This window comes from Oncorhynchus mykiss, chromosome 5 (assembly GCF_013265735.2).
Source record: "Oncorhynchus mykiss isolate Arlee chromosome 5, USDA_OmykA_1.1, whole genome shotgun sequence".
In the NCBI taxonomy this organism is placed as follows: Eukaryota; Metazoa; Chordata; class Actinopteri; order Salmoniformes; family Salmonidae; genus Oncorhynchus; species Oncorhynchus mykiss.
In genome coordinates this window covers 82,096,421-82,116,214 of record NC_048569.1, presented here as the reverse complement: position 1 = coordinate 82,116,214, position 19,794 = coordinate 82,096,421, and the positions used below count along the sequence as shown (strand labels likewise).

Below are 19,794 nucleotides of genomic sequence, written 5' to 3'. Positions count from 1 at the left end.
AATGGGGAGGAAGAGAGGAGAGGGAAATGAAGAGGTGAAGAAATGGGGAGGAAGAGAGATAGAGGGAAATGGAGAAGTGAAGAAATGGGGAGGTAGAGAGACAGAGGGCAATAGAGAGGGAATAAATGGGGAGGAAGAGAGGAGAGGGAAATGAAGAGGTGAAGAAATGGGGAGGAAGAGAGATAGAGGGAAATGGAGAAGTGAAGAAATGAGGAGGTAGAGAGACAGAGGGAAATGGAGAGGTGAAGAAATGGGGAGGGAGGGAGACAGAGGGCAATGGAGAGGTGCAGAAATGGGGAGGAAGAGAGAGAGAGGGCAATGGAGAGGTGAAGAAATAGGGAGGAAGAGAGACAGAGGGCAATGGAGAGGTGAAGAAATGGGGAGGAAGAGAGACAGAGGGCAATGGAGAGGCGCAGAAATGGGGAGGTAGAGAGAGAGAGAGGGCAATGGAGAGGTGAAGAAAAGGGGAGGTAGAGAGACAGAGGGAAATCGAGAGGTGAAGAAATGGGGCGGTAGAGAGACAGAGGGCAATGGAGAGGTGAAGAAAAGGGGAGGTAGAGAGACAGAGGGCAATGGAGAGGTGAAGAAATGGGGAGGAAGAGAGGAGAGGGAAATGAAGAGGTGAAGAAATGGGGAGGAAGAGAGATAGAGGGAAATGGAGAAGTGAAGAAATGGGGAGGTAGAGAGACAGAGGGAAATGGAGAGGTGAAGAAATAGGGATGAAGAGAGACAGAGGGCAATGGAGAGGTGAAGAAATGGGGAGGAAGAGAGATAGAGGGCAATGGAGAGGTGAAGAAATGGGGAGGAAGAGAGAGAGGGAAATTAAGAGGTGAAGAAATGGGGAGGAAGAGAGATAGAGGGAAATGGAGAAGTGAAGAAATGGGGAGGTAGAGAGACAGAGGGAAATGGAGAGGTGAAGAAATGGGGAGGAAGAGAGACAGAGGGCAACAGAGAGGTGAAGAAAGGGGGAGGAAGAGAGAAAGAGGGCAATGGAGAGGTGAAGAAAGGGGGAGGAAGAGAGACAGAGGGCAATGGAGAGGAAGAAATGGTGAGGAAGAGAGACAGAGGGCAATGGAGAGGTGAAGAAAGGGGGAGGAAGAGAGATAGAGGGCAATGGAGAGGTGAAGAAATGGGGAGGAAGAGACAGAGGGCAATGGAGAGGTGAAGAAATGGGGAGGTAGAGAGACAGAGGGCAACGGAGAGGTGAAGAAATGGGGAGGTAGCGAGACAGGGGGCAATGGAGAGGAAGAAATGGGGAGATAGAGAGACAGAGGGCAATGGAGAGGTGAAGAAATGGGGAGGAAGAGAGACAGAGGGCAATAGAGGGGTGCAGAAAGGGGGAGGAAGAGAGAGAGAGGGCAATGGAGAGGTGAAGAAATGGGGAGGAAGAGAGATAGAGGGCAATGGAGAGGTAAAGAAAAGGGGAGGTAGAGAGACAGAGGGCAATGGAGAGGTGCAGAAATGGGGAGGAAGAGCGAGAGAGGGCAATGGAGAGGTGAAGAAATGGGGAGGAAGAGAGACAGAGGGCAATGGAGAGGTGAAGAAATGGGGAGGAAGAGAGACAGAGGGCAATGGAGAGGCGCAGAAATGGGGAAGTAGAGAGAGAGAGGGCAATGGAGAGGTGAAAAAAAGGGGAGGTAGAGAGACAGAGGGAAATCGAGAGGTGAAGAAATGGGGCGGTAGAGAGACATAGGGCAATGGAGAGGTGAAGAAAATGGGAGGTAGAGAGACAGAGGGCAATGGAGAGGTGAAGAAATGGGGAGGAAGAGAGGAGAGGGAAATGAAGAGGTGAAGAAATGGGGAGGAAGAGAGATAGAGGGAAATGGAGAAGTGAAGAAATGGGGAGGTAGAGAGACAGAGGGCAACGGAGACGTGAAGAAATGGGGAGGTAGCGAGACAGGGGGCAATGGAGAGGAAGAAATGGGGAGATAGAGAGACAGAGGGCAATGGAGAGGTGAAGAAATGGGGAGGAAGAGAGACAGAGGGCAATGGAGAGGTGCAGAAATGGGGAGGTAGAGAGACAGAGGGAAATGGAGAGGTGAAGAAATGGGGAGGAAGAGAGACAGAGGGCAACAGAGAGGTGAAGAAAGGGGGAGGAAGAGAGAAAGAGGGCAATGGAGAGGTGAAGAAAGGGGGAGGAAGAGAGACAGAGGGCAATGGAGAGGAAGAAATGGTGAGGAAGAGAGACAGAGGGCAATGGAGAGGCGCAGAAATGGGGAGGTAGAGAGAGAGAGAGGGCAATGGAGAGGTGAAGAAAAGGGGAGGTAGAGAGACAGAGGGAAATCGAGAGGTGAAGAAATGGGGCGGTAGAGAGACAGAGGGCAATGGAGAGGTGAAGAAAAGGGGAGGTAGAGAGACAGAGGGCAATGGAGAGGTGAAGAAATGGGGAGGAAGAGAGGAGAGGGAAATGAAGAGGTGAAGAAATGGGGAGGAAGAGAGATAGAGGGAAATGGAGAAGTGAAGAAATGGGGAGGTAGAGAGACAGAGGGAAATGGAGAGGTGAAGAAATAGGGATGAAGAGAGACAGAGGGCAATGGAGAGGTGAAGAAATGGAGAGGAAGAGAGATAGAGGGCAATGGAGAGGTGAAGAAATGGGGAGGAAGAGAGAGAGGGAAATTAAGAGGTGAAGAAATGGGGAGGAAGAGAGATAGAGGGAAATGGAGAAGTGAAGAAATGGGGAGGTAGAGAGACAGAGGGAAATGGAGAGGTGAAGAAATGGGGAGGAAGAGAGACAGAGGGCAACAGAGAGGTGAAGAAAGGGGGAGGAAGAGAGAAAGAGGGCAATGGAGAGGTGAAGAAAGGGGGAGGAAGAGAGACAGAGGGCAATGGAGAGGAAGAAATGGTGAGGAAGAGAGACAGAGGGCAATGGAGAGGTGAAGAAAGGGGGAGGAAGAGAGATAGAGGGCAATGGAGAGGTGAAGAAATGGGGAGGAAGAGACAGAGGGCAATGGAGAGGTGAAGAAATGGGGAGGTAGAGAGACAGAGGGCAACGGAGAGGTGAAGAAATGGGGAGGTAGCGAGACAGGGGGCAATGGAGAGGAAGAAATGGGGAGATAGAGAGACAGAGGGCAATGGAGAGGTGAAGAAATGGGGAGGAAGAGAGACAGAGGGCAATGGAGAGGTGCAGAAAGGGGGAGGAAGAGAGAGAGAGGGCAATGGAGAGGTGAAGAAATGGGGAGGAAGAGAGATAGAGGGCAATGGAGAGGTAAAGAAAAGGGGAGGTAGAGAGACAGAGGGCAATGGAGAGGTGCAGAAATGGGGAGGAAGAGCGAGAGAGGGCAATGGAGAGGTGAAGAAATGGGGAGGAAGAGAGACAGAGGGCAATGGAGAGGTGAAGAAATGGGGAGGAAGAGAGACAGAGGGCAATGGAGAGGCGCAGAAATGGGGAAGTAGAGAGAGAGAGGGCAATGGAGAGGTGAAAAAAAGGGGAGGTAGAGAGACAGAGGGAAATCGAGAGGTGAAGAAATGGGGCGGTAGAGAGACATAGGGCAATGGAGAGGTGAAGAAAATGGGAGGTAGAGAGACAGAGGGCAATGGAGAGGTGAAGAAATGGGGAGGAAGAGAGGAGAGGGAAATGAAGAGGTGAAGAAATGGGGAGGAAGAGAGATAGAGGGAAATGGAGAAGTGAAGAAATGGGGAGGTAAAGAGACAGAGGGCAACGGAGACGTGAAGAAATGGGGAGGTAGCGAGACAGGGGGCAATGGAGAGGAAGAAATGGGGAGATAGAGAGAAAGAGGGCAATGGAGAGGTGAAGAAATGGGGAGGAAGAGAGACAGAGGGCAATGGAGAGGTGCAGAAATGGGGAGGTAGAGAGACAGAGGGAAATGGAGAGGTGAAGAAATGGGGAGGAAGAGAGAAAGAAGGCAATGGAGAGGTGAAGAAAGGGGGAGGAAGAGAGACAGAGGGCAATGGAGAGGAAGAAATGGTGAGGAAGAGAGACAGAGGGCAATGGAGAGGTGAAGAAAGGGGGAGGAAGAGAGATAGAGGGCAATGGAGAGGTGAAGAAATGGGGAGGTAGAGAGACAGAGGGCAATGGAGAGGTGAAGAAATGGGGAGGTAGCGAGACAGGGGGCAATGGAGAGGAAGAAATGGGGAGATAGAGAGACAGAGGGCAATGGAGAGGTGAAGAAATGGGGAGGAAGAGAGACAGAGGGCAATGGAGAGGTGCAGAAAAGGGGAGGAAGAGAGAGAGAGGGCAATGGAGAGATGAAGAAATGGGGAGGAGGAGAGATAGAGGGCAATGGAGAGGTAAAGAAATGGGGAGGTAGAGAGACAGAGGGCAATGGAGAGGTGCAGAAATGGGGAGGAAGAGAGAGAGAGGGCAATGGAGAGGTGAAGAAATGGGGAGGAAGAGAGACAGAGGGCAATGGAGAGGTGAAGAAATGGGGAGGAAGAGAGACAGAGGGCAATGGAGAGGCGCAGAAATGGGGAAGTAGAGAGAGAGAGGGCAATGGAGAGGTGAGAAAAAGGGGAGGTAGAGAGACAGAGGGAAATCGAGAGGTGAAGAAATGGGGCGGTAGAGAGACATAGGGCAATGGAGAGGTGAAGAAAATGGGAGGTAGAGAGACAGAGGGCAATGGAGAAGTGAAGAAATGGGGAGGAAGAGAGGAGAGGGAAATGAAGAGGTGAAGAAATGGGGAGGAAGAGAGATAGAGGGAAATGGAGAAGTGAAGAAATGGGGAGGTAGAGAGACAGAGGGAAATGGAGAGGTGAAGAAATGGGGAGGAAGAGAGACAGAGGGCAATGGAGAGGTGAAGAAATGGGGAGGAAGAGAGGAGAGGGAAATGAAGAGGTGAAGAAATGGGGAGGAAGAGAGACAGAGGACAATGGAGAGTTGAAGAAAGGGGGAGGAAGAGAGACAGAGGACAATGGAGATGTGAAGAAATGGGGAGGAAGAGAGACAGAGGGCAATGGAGATGAAGAAATGGTGAGGAAGAGAGACGGAGGGCAATGGAGAGGTGAAGAAATGGGGAGGAAGAGAGATAGAGGGCAATGGAGAGGTGAAGAAATGGGGAGGAAGAGAGAGAGGGCAATGGAGAGGTGAAGAAATGGGGAGGAAGAGAGAGAGGGCAATGGAGAGGTGAAGAAATTGGGAGGAAGAGAGACGGAGGGCAATGGAGAGGTGAAGAAATGGGGAGGTAGAGAGACAAAGGGCAATGGAGAGGTGAAGAAATGGGGAGGTAGAGAGACAGGGGGCAATGGAGAGGAAGAAATGGGGAGGTAGAGAGACAGAGGGCAATGGAGAGGTGAAGAAATGGGGAGGAAGAGAGACAGAGGGCAATGGAGAGGTGCAGAAATGGGGAGGAAGAGAGAGAGAGGGCAATGGAGAGGTGCAGAAATGGGGAGGAAGAGAGAGAGAGGGCAATGGAGAGGTGAAGAAATGGGGAGGAAGAGAGACAGAGGGCAATGGAGAGGTGAAGAAATGGGGAGGAAGAGAGACAGAGGGCAATGGAGAGGCGCATAAATGGGGAGGTAGAGAGACAGAGGGCAATGGAGAGGTGAAGAAAAGGGGAGGTAGAGAGACAGAGGGAAATTGAGAGGTGAAGAAATGGGGCGGTAGAGAGACAGAGGGCAATGGAGAGGTGAAGAAAAGGGGAGGAAGAGAGACAGAGGGCAATGGAGAGGTGAAGAAATAGGGAGTAAGAGAGGACAATGGAGAGGTGAAGAAATGGGGAGGAAGAGAGATGACAATGGAGAGGTGGAGAAATAGGGAGGAAGAAAAACAGAGGGCAATGGAGAGGAAGAAATGGGGAGGTAGAGAGACAGAGGGCAATGGAGAGGAAGAAATGGGGAGGAAGAGAGATAGAGGGCAATGGAGAGGTGAAGAAATGGGGAGGAAGAGAGAGAGGGCAATGGAGAGGTGAAGAAATGGGGAGGTAGAGAGACAGAGGGCAATAGAGAGGTGAAGAAATGGGGAGGAAGAGAGAGAGGGCAATGGAGAGGTGAATAAATGGGTAAGGTAGATAGACAGAGGGCAATAGAGAGGTGCAGAAATGGGGAGGAAGAGAGAAGAGGGAAATGAAGAGGTGAAGAAATGGGGAGGAAGAGAGATAGAGGGCAATGGAGAGGTGAAAAAAGGGGGAGGAAGAGAGACAGAGGGCAATGGAGAGGTGAAGAAAGGGGGAGGAAGAGAGACAGAGGGCAATGGAGAGGTGAAGAAATGGGGAGGAAGAGAGATAGAGGGCAATGGAGAGGTGAAGAAATGGGGAGGAAGAGAGAGAGGGCAATGGAGAGGTGAAGAAATGGGGAGGAAGAGAGAGAGGGCAATGGAGAGGTGAAGAAATTGGGAGGAAGAGAGACGGAGGGCAATGGAGAGGTGAAGAAATGGGGAGGAAGAGAGACAGAGGGCAATGGAGAGGTGAAGAAATGGGGAGGTAGAGAGACAGGGGGCAATGGAGAGGAAGAAATGGGGAGGTAGAGAGACAGAGGGCAATGGAGAGGTGAAGAAATGGGGAGGAAGAGAGACAGAGGGCAATGGAGAGGTGCAGAAATGGGGAGGAAGAGAGAGAGAGGGCAATGGAGAGGTGCAGAAATGGGGAGGAAGAGAGAGAGAGGGCAATGGAGAGGTGAAGAAATGGGGAGGAAGAGAGACAGAGGGCAATGGAGAGGTGAAGAAATGGGGAGGAAGAGAGACAGAGGGCAATGGAGAGGCGCATAAATGGGGAGGTAGAGAGACAGAGGGCAATGGAGAGGTGAAGAAAAGGGGAGGTAGAGAGACAGAGGGAAATTGAGAGGTGAAGAAATGGGGCGGTAGAGAGACAGAGGGCAATGGAGAGGTGAAGGAAAGGGGAGGAAGAGAGACAGAGGGCAATGGAGAGGTGAAGAAATAGGGAGTAAGAGAGGACAATGGAGAGGTGAAGAAATGGGGAGGAAGAGAGATGACAATGGAGAGGTGAAGAAATAGGGAGGAAGAAAAACAGAGGGCAATAGAGAGGTGCAGAAATGGGGAGGAAGAGAGAAGAGGGAAATGAAGAGGTGAAGAAATGGGGAGGAAGAGAGATAGAGGGCAATGGAGAGGTGAAAAAAGGGGGAGGAAGAGAGACAGAGGGCAATGGAGAGGTGAAGAAAGGGGGAGGAAGAGAGACAGAGGGCAATGGAGAGGAAGAAATGGGGAGGAAGAGAGACAGAGGGCAATGGAGAGGTGAAGAAATGGGGAGGAAGAGCGATAGAGGGCAATGGAGAGGTGAAGAAATGGGGAGGAAGAGAGAGAGGGCAATGGAGAGGTGAAGAAATGGGGAGGAAGAGAGAGAGGGCAATGGAGAGGTGAAGAAATTGGGAGGAAGAGAGACAGAGGGCAATGGAGAGGTGAAGAAATGGGGAGGTAGAGAGACCGGGGGCAATGGAGAGGAAGGAATGGGGAGGTAGAGAGACAGAGGGCAATGGAGAGGTGAAGAAATGGGGAGGAAGAGAGTCAGAGGGCAATGGAGAGGTGCAGAAATGGGGAGGAAGAGAGAGAGAGGGCAATGGAGAGGTGAAGAAATGGGGAGGAAGAGAGACAGAGGGCAATGGAGAGGTGAAGAAATGGGGAGGAAGAGAGACAGAGGGCAATGGAGAGGCGCAGAAATGGGGAGGTAGAGAGATAGAGGGCAATGGTGAGGTGAAGAAAAGGGGAGGTAGAGAGACAGAGGGAAATCGAGAGGTGAAGAAATGGGGATTAAGAGAGGACAATGGAGAGGTGAAGAAATGGGGAGGAAGAGAGAGATGACAATGGAGAGGTGAAGAAATAGGGAGTAAGAGAGGACAATGGAGAGGTGAAGAAATAGGGAGGAAGAGAGACAGAGGGCAATGGAGAGGAAGAAATGGGGAGGAAGAGAGACAGAGGGCAATGGAGAGGTGAAGACATGGGGAGGTAGAGAGACAGAGGGAAATGGAGAGGTGAAGAAATGGGGAGGAAGAGAGACAGAGGGCAATGGAGAGGAAGAAATGGGGAGGAAGAGAGACAGAGGGCAATGGAGAGGTGAAGAAATGGGGAGGAAGAGAGACAGAGGGCAATGGAGAGGTGAAGAAATGGGGAGGAAGAGAGAAAGAAGGCAATGGAGAGGTGAAGAAATGGTGAGGAAGAGAGACAGAGGGCAATGGAGAGGAAGAAATGGGGAGGTAGAGAGACAGGGAAATGGAGAGGTGAAGAAATGGGGAGGAAGAGAGACAGAGGGCAATGGAGAGGAAGAAATGGTGAGGAAGAGAGACAGAGGGCAATGGAGAGGAAGAGATGGGGAGGAAGAGAGACAGAGGGCAATGGAGAGGTGAATAAATGGGGAGGAAGAGAGACAGAGGGCAATGGAGAGGCGCAGAAATGGGGAGGTAGAGAGACAGAGGGAAATCGAGAGGTGAAGAAATGGGGCGGTAGAGAGACAGAGGGCAATGGAGAGGTGAAGAAATAGGGAGTAAGAGAGGACAATGGAGAGGTGAAGAAATGGGGAGGAAGAGAGAGATGACAATGGAGAGGTGAAGAAATAGGGAGGAAGAAAAACAGAGGGCAATGGAGAGGAAGAAATGGGGAGGTAGAGAGACAGAGGGAAATGGAGAGGTGAAGAAATGGGGAGGAAGAGAGACAGAGGGCAATGGAGATGAAGAAATGGGGAGGAAGAGAGACAGAGGGCAATGGAGAGGTGAAGAAATGGGGAGGAAGAGAGACAGAGGGCAATGGAGAGGTGAAGAAATGAGAGGAAGAGAGAAAGAAGGCAATGGAGAGGTGAATAAATGGGGAGGAAGAGAGACAGAGGGCAATGGAGAGGAAGAAATGGGGAGGAAGAGAGACAGAGGGCAATGGAGAGGAAGAAATGGGGAGGTAGAGAGAGAGGGCAATGGAGAGGTGAAGAAATGGGGAGGAAGAGAGACAGAGGGCAATGGAGAGGAAGAAATGGGGAGGAAGAGAGACAGAGGGCAATGGAGAGGAAGAAATGGGGAGGTAGAGAGAGAGAGGGCAATGGAGAGGTGAAGAAAATGTGAGGTAGAGAGACAGAGGGCAATGGAGAGGTGAAGAAATGGGGAGGTAGAGAGACAGAGGGCAATGGAGAGGAAGACATGGGGAGGAAGAGAGACAGAGGGCAATGGAGAGGAAGAGATGGGGAGGTAGAGAGACAGAGGGCAATGGAGAGGAAGACATGGGGAGGAAGAGAGACAGAGGGCAATGGAGAGGTGAAGAAATGGGGAGGAAGAGAGACAGAGGGCAATGGAGAGGTGAAGAAATGGGGAGGAAGAGAGACAGAGGGTAATTGAGAGGTGAAGAAAGAGGGATTAAAAGAGGACAATAGAGAGGTGAGGAAATGGGGAGGAAGAGAGAGATGACAATGGAGAGGTGAAGAAATAGGGAGTAAGAGAGGACAATGGAGAGGTGAAGAAATAGGGAGGAAGAAAAACAGAGGGCAATGGAGAGGAAGAAATGGGGAGGTAGAGAGACAGAGGGCAATGGAGAGGAAGAAATGGGGAGGTAGAGAGACAGAGGGCAATGGAGAGGTGAAGAAATGGGGAGGAAGAGAGACAGAGGGCAATGGAGAGGTGCAGAAATGGGGAGGAAGAGAGAGAGAGTGTAATGGATAGGTGAAGAAATGGGGAGGAAGAGAGACAGAGGGAAATGGAGTGGTGAAGAAATGGGGAGGTAGAGAGGCAGAGGGCAATGGAGAGGAAGAAATGGGGAGGTAGAGAGAGAGGGCAATGGAGAGGTGAAGAAATGGGGAGGAAGAGAGACAGAGGGCAATGGAGAGGAAGAAATGGGGAGGAAGAGAGACAGAGGGCAATGGAGAGGAAGAAATGGGCAGGTAGAGAGAGAGGGCAATGGAGAGGTGAAGAAATGGGGAGGAAGAGAGACAGAGGGCAATGGAGAGGAAGAAATGGGGAGGAAGAGAGACAGAGGGCAATGGAGAGGTGAAGAAATGGGGAGGAAGAGAGACAGAGGGCAATGGAGAGGTGAAGAAATGGGGAGGAAGAGAGACAGAGGGCAATGGAGAGGTGAAGAAATAGGGAGGAAGAGAGACAGAGGGCAATGGAGAGGTGAAGAAATAGGGAGGAAGAGAGAGAGAGGGCAATGGAGAGGTGAAGAAATAGGGAGGAAGAGAGACAGGAATTTTCATGATTGCAAACAGTGATGATCAAAAAAAGGGTAATTCTCAGTCAAAACCTGTAACAGGGCTTCCTGTATAAACCTGTAACAGGGCTTCCTTGAGAAACCTGTAACAGGGCTTCCTTCATAAACCCGTAACAGGGCTTCCTTGATAAACCCGTAACAGGGCTTCCTTGATAAACCCGTAACAGGGCTTCCTTGATAAACCCGTAACAGGGCTTCCTTGATAAACCTGTAACAGGCTTCCTTTATAGACCTGTAACAGGACTTCCTTGATAAACCTGTAACAGGGCTTCCATTATAAACCTGTAACAGGGCTTCCATGATAAACCTGTAACAGCGCTTCCTTGATAAACCTGTAACAGCGCTTCCTTGATAAACCTGTAACACGGCTTCCATGATAAACCTGTAACAGGGCTTCCATGATAAACCTGTAACAGGGCTTCCATTATAAACCTGTAACAGGGCTTCCATGATAAATCTGTAACAGGGCTTCCTTGATAAACCTGTAACAGGGATGCCTTGATAAACCTGTAACAGGGCTTCCATGATAAACCTGTAACAGGGCTTCCATTATAAACCTGTAACAGGGCTTCCATTATAAACCTGTAACAGGGCTTCCTTGATAAACCTGTAACAGGGCTTCCATGATAAACCTGTAACAGGGCTTCCTTGATAAACCTGTAACAGGGCTTCCATGATATGTCTTCCTGTTGCAGTGCTTCCATGATAAATCTATAGCAGAGCTTCCATGATAAACCTGTAGCAGAGCACCCATGATAAACCTGTAGCAGAGCATCCATGATAAACCTGTAGCAGAGCATCCATGATAAACCTATAGCAGAGCTTCCATGATAAACCTGTAGCAGAGCATCCATGATAAACCTGTAGCAGAGCATCCATGATAAACCTGTAGCAGAGCATCCATGATAAACCTGTAGCAGAGCATCCATGATAAACCTATAGCAGAGCTTCCATGATAAACCTGTAGCAGAGCATCCATGATAAACCTGTAGCAGAGCATCCCTGATAAACCTGTAGCAGAGCATCCAAGATAAACCTGTAGCAGAGCATCCATGATAAACCTGTAGCAGAGCATCCATGATAAACCTGTAGCAGAGCATCCATGATAAACCTGTAGCAGAGCTTCCATGAGCTTCCAAACCTGTTGTCGAGATGTTCCTTCTCGACAAGCAACAATATGAAATGATCAAATATAAGAATTTGAACATAAAGTAAATGACTCAGTAGAATATAATAAACATGTCAGCATCGGCATCAGTATAATACATGAAGGCACAATTCATAGTCCAGGATTTACACTTGTTCTGGGGAAGGGGGGATTGTTAGGCAAATGTTTAAATAGTGAAGTATTTAGCATAATATTAAGTCTGGTAAGTGGTGTGCATGTGTCTGTCTGGTCTGATAAGTGGTGTGCATGTGTCTGTCTGGTCTGGTAAGTGGTGTGCATGTGTCTGTCTGTCTGTCTGTCTGTCTGTCTGTCTGTCTGTCTGTGTGTGTGTCTGTGTGTCTGTGTGTCTGTGTGTCTGTGTGTCTGTGTGTCTGTGTGTGTGTTGTGTGTGTGTGTGTGTGTGTGTGTGTGTGTGTGTGTGTGTATTGCCATCACAAAGCCCTGACCTCAATCCCATAGAAAATGTGTGGGCAGAACTGAAAAAGCGTGTGCGAGTAAGGAGGCCTACAAACCTGACTCAGTTACACCAGCTCTGTCAGGAGGAATGGGCCAAAATTCACCCACAATAAAAAAAAGCTTGTGGAAGGCTACTCAAAACGTTTGACACAAGTTAAATAATTTAAAGGCAATACTACCAAATACTAATTGAGTGTATGTAAACTTCTGACCCACTGGTAATGTGATAAAATAAACAAAAGTTGAAATAAATCATTCTCTGTAATATTATTCTGAAATTTCACATTCTTAAAATGAAGTGGTGATAACTGACCTATGACAGAGAATTCTTACTAGGATTAAATGTCAGGAATTGTGAAAAACGAAGGTGTATGTAAACTTCCAACTTCAACTGTAACAATTCATAACAAGAAACACAAGTCTAAAAGTAAAATAATGGAATGAATAAATACTAAATATTAGAATGGGCAACGTCGGAGTGAGATAAACTAGAATACAGTAGAGTACAGCATATACATATGACATGTGTAAAACAGTATGTAAACATTATTAAAGTGACCATTGTTCCATTATTAAAGTGACCAGTGATTCCATATCTATGTACAGTACATAGGGCAGCACCCTCTAAATTACCTTGTTGAGTAACTGGGTGGCAGCCAGCTAGTTACAATGACTATATTCAGGGCAGGGTACTGGGTGGAGGCTGGCTAGTGATGGCTATTTAACAGTCTGATTGCCTTAAGATAGAAGCTATTTTCAGTCTTTCGGTCCCAGCTTTGATGCACCTGTACTGACGTAGACATCTGGATTATAGCTGGGTGAACAGGCCGTGGCTCGGGTGGTTGATGTCCTTGATGATCTTTTTGGCCTTCCTGTGGCATCAAGTGCTGTATGTGTCCTGGAGGGCAGGCAGTGTATCCCAGGTGATGCCTTAGGCAGACTGCACCACCATCTGGAGAGCTCTGCGGTTGTGGTGGTGCAGTTGCCGTACCAGACTGTGATACAGACCGACAGGATGCTTTCAATGGTGCATCTGTAACGGTTTGTGAGGGTCCCCTTTCACCACACTGTCTGTGTGGGTGGACTATTTCAGATTATCAGTGATATGTATGAAGCATTTCACCTTCTCCACTGTGGTCCCTTCGATGTGGACGTGGGGGTGCTCCATCTGCTGTCTCCTGAAGTCCGCGATCAGCTCCTTTGTTTTATTGACGTTGAGGTTATTTTTCTGGCACCACTCCGCCAGGGCCCTCACCTCCTCCCTGTAGGCTGTCTCGTCATTGTTGGTAATCAGGCCTACTACTGTTGTGACATCTAGAAACTTCATGATTGAATTGGAGGCATGCGTGGCCATGCAGAGTTGTGGAAAATGAACAGCATTCTTACATAGGTATTGTCCAGATGGGATAAGGCTGTGTGCAGTGTGATGTCAATTGCACCGTCTGTGGATCTATTGGGATGGTATGAAAATGTAAGTGGGACTAGGGTGTCAGGAAAGGTGGAAGTGACATAATCCTTAACAAGTCTATGAAAGCACTTCATGATGACAGAAGTGAGTGCTATGGTGTCGATAGTTATTTAGTTCAGTTATTTTTGCTTTTTTGGGTACAGGAACAATGATGGACATCTTGAAGCATGTGGGGACAGCAGACTGAAATAGGGAGAGATTGAATATGTCCATAAACACTCCAGCCAGCTGGTCTGCGCATGGTCTGAAAATGCGGCTAGGGATGCCATCTGGGCAGGCAGCCTTGTGAGGGTTAACACACTTAAATGTCTTAGTCAAATCGGCCTTGAAGAACGAGAGCCCACAGTCTTTGGGAGCGGGCCGCGTCAGTGGCGCTATGTTATCCTCAAAGCGGGCGAAGAAGGTGTTTAGCTTGTTCGGGAGCAAGACATGGCTGGTTTTCCTTTGTAATACGTGATTGTCTGGAGTCCCTGCCACACATGTCACATGTCTGAGCCATTGAATTGCGACTCCACTATGTCTTTCTACTGACGTTTGTCCTGTTTGATTGTCTTACGGAGGGCAGAACTGCACTGTTTGCCACATATCAACGGTTTTTGGTTAGGTTTTAATAGTCACAGTGGGACAACATCCACTATACAATTCCTGATGAACGCAGTCACTGTGTCAGTGTATACGTCAATGTTATTCTCAAAGGCAACCCAGAATATATCCCAGTCCACATGATCAAAACAATCTTGAAGCATGGATTCCAAAGCGTCAGTTGAATAGACCTTAGCACGGGTATTTCCTGCTTGGAGCAGAATGGAGGTCTGATCTGATTTGCCGAAAGGAGGGTGAGGGAGGGCCTTGCAACCATCCCAGAAGGGAGAGTAACAATGGTTGAGAGTTTTTGAAGCACGAGTACTACAGGCAATGTGTTGATGGAACTTCGGTAGCATTTTATTCAAATTTGGTTTGTTAAGGTTTCCAGCTACAATAAATGCATCTTTGGGATATGTGGTTTCCAGTTTTCACAAAGTCCAGTGTAGTTCCTTGAGTGCTGTCGTGGTATCGGCTTGAGGGGGAATATATAAGGCTGTGACTCTAACCAAAGAGAATTCTCTTGGGACATAATACGGTTGGCATTTGATTGTGAGGTATTCTAGGTCGGTGGAACAAAAGGGACTTGAGTTCCTGTCAGTTATCCTAATGTAATAACGGAGCTGTGAGTCGGGAAGCAGGTGCAGGTGAAATATTTAATAAAACAACAAAACCAGTAACAAGTCAATACCATAAGGCTACACGCCGGTAAATAAGAACAATACCAACTGGTGAGAAGACATAAGTGAGTGACATATAAAGGGGAGGCAATATTGAAGGGAATGAAGTCCAGGTGTGAATCATATTGATTAACAGGTGAGCGTAATGATGAGTGCCAGGTGTGCGTAATGATGAATCCCAGGACAGGTAGTTAGTATTTTGCCGATGTCGTACGCTAGAGGGGAGGAGCAGGAGAAGTTGTGACAGTACTCTGACGTGCCGCTCCAGCCACAGGACGACGCCAACCAGAGGGACGACCCCAAGAGCGAGGAGCAGGTCGGTCTGGACTGGGTCTGGGCCATTCCACTCCCAGTCCACCAGATACTGGAGCAGACCCCCACGATGTCGGGAGTCCAGTAGAGATCTGACAGCGTACGCCGGACCCTCCTCAATGTCCAGAGTTGGTGGGAGTGTGTCATGGGGGACAGACTCAGCAAGGGGACCAGGAACCACCGGCATGAGAAGGGAAACATGAAAAGGGAGTGAGATGCAATAGTGACTGCGTAGTTGTAACCTGTATGTCACCTCATTAAGCCAGACGCGGTCCCCAGGATGAAACACAGGGGTCTCACTGCAGTGGTGGTCTGCCTGTTCCTCCTGATGATGGACGGCGCGCTGGAGTCTCACGTGTGCGTCGCGCCACACGTCCTCCGTTCGCCGGAACCACTCATCTAACGCAGGAGCCGCGGTCTAGCCCGGGGTCCACGGGGCCAGGGCCGGCTGGAAACCCAAAACACACTGGAATGGGGTCAACCCAGTGGAGGAGTGACTTAGGGAGTTCTGGGCGTACACTGCCCAGGGAAAGAATCGTGCCCACTCACCCTGCCGATCCTGACAGTGAACTGTCACGTATTCCTCTCTCCGGCACTCTAGGTTGCCATGCTCTCGCACCTGAGCCGGATCGACAGGTTCCCGTGGCTCAGCAGAGGTGACTGGTCCGCTCCCCGGGACCATAATTTTGGTCGGAGTCCTATGGCAGAAGCTGCACTCCAGGGAGGGGATACTGTCACGTGTGCTCCCTCTCCGGCATCTAGGTCACCAAGCTGCTGTTTATTGTGTGCACCTGTCACGAGCATCAGCGCCTAATGACACTCACCTGAAGTCCTGAAGTTTCTGTTTCATGTCTGTGCATTGTTTGTGTTTCTTGTTTTGTATTATGTTTCGTTTATTGATTAAATTATTCACTCCCTGAACTTGCTTCCCGACTCCCAGCGCACACGTTACAGAATAAGACTCTCACCTCCCTTTCTGCCCTCCACTGGATGATCAAAAATGCATTTAAACAGAGCCATGAACCCCTCATAAGAATCTAGCATCTCCTCTCCTCTCTCCCAGAAGGCTGTAGCCCATTCCAATGCCCGCCCGGTCATTAGAGAAATGTGGTGTGAAAAATAGAGGGAGCACTGAAGGAGGAAGGCATGGCATTTGGATGGTGTACCGTCGTATTTATCCAGGTGGGATAGTCGGGCATCGCTGACCTGAGCGATTTGCTGAATGGGCCGTTGCACTGGCTCGTTGGATAGACTCCGATTCGTTGGGTAGACTCTAGAGTATCCTCCGATTCTGGACTGCAACGTTTCTCAGGGGTGTTCGAGATGCTGCAGACTATGGAGAACCTCTTCCATGGACGTCGCCAGTTGAGCCAGCTGATCATGGTTTTGACTTCGAAGGTACAGTGCCTTGCGAAAGTATTCGGCCCCCTTGAACTTTGCGACCTTTTGACACATTTCAGGCTTCAAACATAAAGATATAAAACTGTATTTTTTTGTGAAGAATCAACAACAAGTGGGACACAATCATGAAGTGGAACGACATTTATTGGATATTTCAAACTTTTTTAACAAATCAAAAACTGAAAAATTGGGCGTGCAAAATTATTCAGCCCCTTTACTTTCAGTACAGCAAACTCTCTCCAGAAGTTCAGTGAGGATCTCTGAATGATCCAATGTTGACCTAAATGACTAATGAGGATAAATACAATCCACCTATGTGTAATCAAGTCTCTGTATAAATGCACCTGCCCTGTGATAGTCTCAGAGGTCCGTTAAAAGCGCAGAGAGCATCATGAAGAACAAGGAACACACCAGGCAGGTCCGAGATACTGTTGTGAAGAAGTTTAAAGCCGGATTTGGATACAAAAATATTTCCCAAGCTTTAAACATCCCAAGGAGCACTGTGCAAGATATAATATTGAAATGGAAGGAGTATCAGACCACTGCAAATCTACCAAGACCTGGCCGTCCCTCTAAACTTTCAGCTCATACAAGGAGAAGACTGATCAGAGATGCAGCCAAGAGGCCCATGATCACTCTGGATGAACTGCAGAGATCTACAGCTGAGGTGGGAGACTCTGTCCATAGGACAACAATCAGTTGTTTATTGCACATCTGGCCTTTATGGAAGAGTGGCAAGAAGAAAGCCATTTCTTAAAGATATCCATAAAAAGTGTTGTTTAAAGTTTGCCACAAGCCACCTGGGAGACACACCAAACATGTGGAAGAAGGTGCTCTGGTCAGATGAAACCAAAATTGAACTTTTTGGCAACAATGCAAAACGTTCTGTTTGGCGTAAAAGCAACACAGCTGAACACACCATCCCCACTGTCAAACATGGTGGTGGCAGCATCATGGTTTGGGCCTGCTTTTCTTCAGCAGGGACAGGGAAGATGGTTAAAATTGATGGGAAGATGGATGGAGCCAAATACAGGACCATTCTGGAAGAAAACCTGATGGAGTCTGCAAAAGACCTGAGACTGGGACGGAGATTTGTCTTCCAACAAGACAATGATCCAAAACATAAAGCAAAATCTACAATGGAATGGTTCAAAAATAAACATATCCAGGTGTTAGAATGGCCAAGTCAAAGTCCAGACCTGAATCCAATCGAGAATCTGTGGAAAGAACTGAAAACTGCTGTTCACAAATGCTCTCCATCCAACCTCACTGAGCTCGAGCTGTTTTGCAAGGAGGAATGGGAAAAAATTTCAGTCTCTCGATGTGCAAAACTGATAGAGACATACCCCAAGCGACTTACAGCTGTAATCGCAGCAAAAGGTGGCGCTACAAAGTATTAACTTAAGGGGGCTGAATAATTTTGCACGCCCAATTTTTCAGTTTTTGATTTGTTAGGCACTGTACCTTTGTTCGTCGACCGTCTGAGAGATTTCCGACTTTCCTATTGCTTCCATAGTTTGAGTTGTTATTCTGCAATAACGGAGCTGTGAGTCGGGAAGCAGGTGCAGGTGAAACGTTTAATAAAACAACAAAACCAGTAACAAATCAATACCATAAGGCTACACGCCGGTACACAAGAACAATACCAACTGGTGAAAAACATAAGTGAGTGACATATAAAGGGGAGGAAATAATGAAGGGAATGAAGTCCAGGTGTGTGTAATGATGAATCCCAGGACCTGTGGTTAGTATTCTGGCAACGTCGTACGCCGGAAGGGAGGAGCAGGAGAAGATGTGATAAACAATCACACCATGAAAAGTTAATCATGAAACATACCTTTCTTCATCCACCTTTCTTCTTCCCGGAGTTCTTTATTCCTGTCTACTGAGAACCCATCTGGCTGTATGGACGGGGACAGTATATCTGGAGAGAACCATGATTCCGTGAAACTGAGTATGTTACAGTCCCTGATGTCTTTCTGGAAGGAGTTCCTCGCCCTGAGCTTGTCTACTTTATTGTCCAGGGACTGAACATTCGAGAGTAATATACTCGGAAGCGGTGGATGTTGTGCAAGCCTCCTGAGTCGGACTAGAAGTCCACTCCGAATACCTGTATATAATAAAATAAAACAAATTTTGGGCTAATGTAAGAAATAACACAAAAAACATATACACTGCAAAGTTCCTTAGGAGCTAGAACCAGAAATTTGAAATTAGAGGATTCGCCTATTTCAGCCACTCCTGTTGCTGACAGCCATATAAAATTGTGCACACAGCCATCTCAATAAACAAACATTGTAAGCAGAATGAGCACAATTACTTTTAGCGTGGCACCATCATAGGATGCCACCTTTCCAACAAGTCACTTCCTCAATTTTCTGCCCTGCTAGAGCTGCCCTGGTAAACTGTAAGTCATGTTATTGTGAAGTGGAAACATCTAGGAGCAACACCAGCTCAGCTGCGATATAGTAGGCCACACAAGCTCACAGAACGGGACCGCAGAGTGCTGAAGTGCATAACACGTAAAAAGGGATCTTAGGGACCAAGCCAAATTGGAAGCTTCATGAAATGGGTTTCCATCGTCGAGCAGGCGCACACAAGCCTAAGATCTTCATGCAGAAAGAAAAGCATTGGCTGGAGTGGTGTAAAGATTGCCGCCTTTGGACTCTGGAGCATGAAAACGCGTTCTCTGGAGTGATGAGTCACTCTTCACCATCTGGCAGTCTGACGGACAAATCTGGTTTTGGCAGATGCCAGGAGAACGCTACCGGCCCGAATGCATAGTGCCAACTGTAAAGTTTGGTGGAGGAAGGGCAATGGTCTGGGGTTGTTTTCATGGTTTGGGCTAGGCCCCGTTAGTGTCAGTGAAGAGACATCTTAACGCTACAGCATACAATACTATCTAGACGATTCTGTGCTTCCAACTTTGTGGCAACAGTTTGGTGAAGACCATACAGAAATGGTTTGTTGAGATCAGTGTGGAATAACTTGACTGGCCTATACACAGAGCCCTGACCTCAACTCCATCAAACACCTTTGGGCTGAATTGGAATGCCGACTGTGAGCCAGGCCTAATCATCCAACATCAGTACCAAACCGCTCTAATGCTCTTGTGGCTGAATGGAAGCAAGTCCCCGCAGTAATGTTCCAACATCTAGTGGAAAGCCTTCCCAGAAGAGTGGAGGCTTTTAAAGTAGCAAGGTGAGACCTTCTCCATATTAACATCCATGATTTTGGAATGAGATGTTCAACGAGCAGGTGTCAACATACTTTGGACATGTAGTGTACAATAGTCTAAAACAGTTAATTTGTTGAAAACAGACTCATTTAACCATGTAGTTAACAAGCATTTCATGTTATTTTAAGTGCATGCTGCTGCAGGCTGGCTACAACCTGATCTCATAGCATTTCGTATTATTCTGAATGTAAATCTGTAACACTCCATTTACAACTGCGACCTGGCCAAGATTTGTTTATTTTTTATGTCACCTTTATTTAACCAGGTAGGCCAGCTGAGAACAAGTTCTCATTTAGAACTGCGACCTGGTAAATTAAAGCAAAGCAGTGTGACACAAACAACACAGAGTTACACATAGACAAACATACAGTCAATAACACAATAGAAAGGTCTATATACAGTGTG

General features: G+C 48.1%; 1 protein-coding gene across 1 annotated transcript in view; it reads right to left on the bottom strand.

Annotated features, from left to right (window-relative positions):
• LOC110523017 (adenylate cyclase type 1-like) overlaps window positions 1-19,794 on the bottom strand; it is a gene marked incomplete at its 3' end in the record, with an annotated part of 197,528 nt that overhangs the window by 14,297 nt on the left and 163,437 nt on the right. The gene's annotated exons all lie outside the window — the stretch shown is intronic.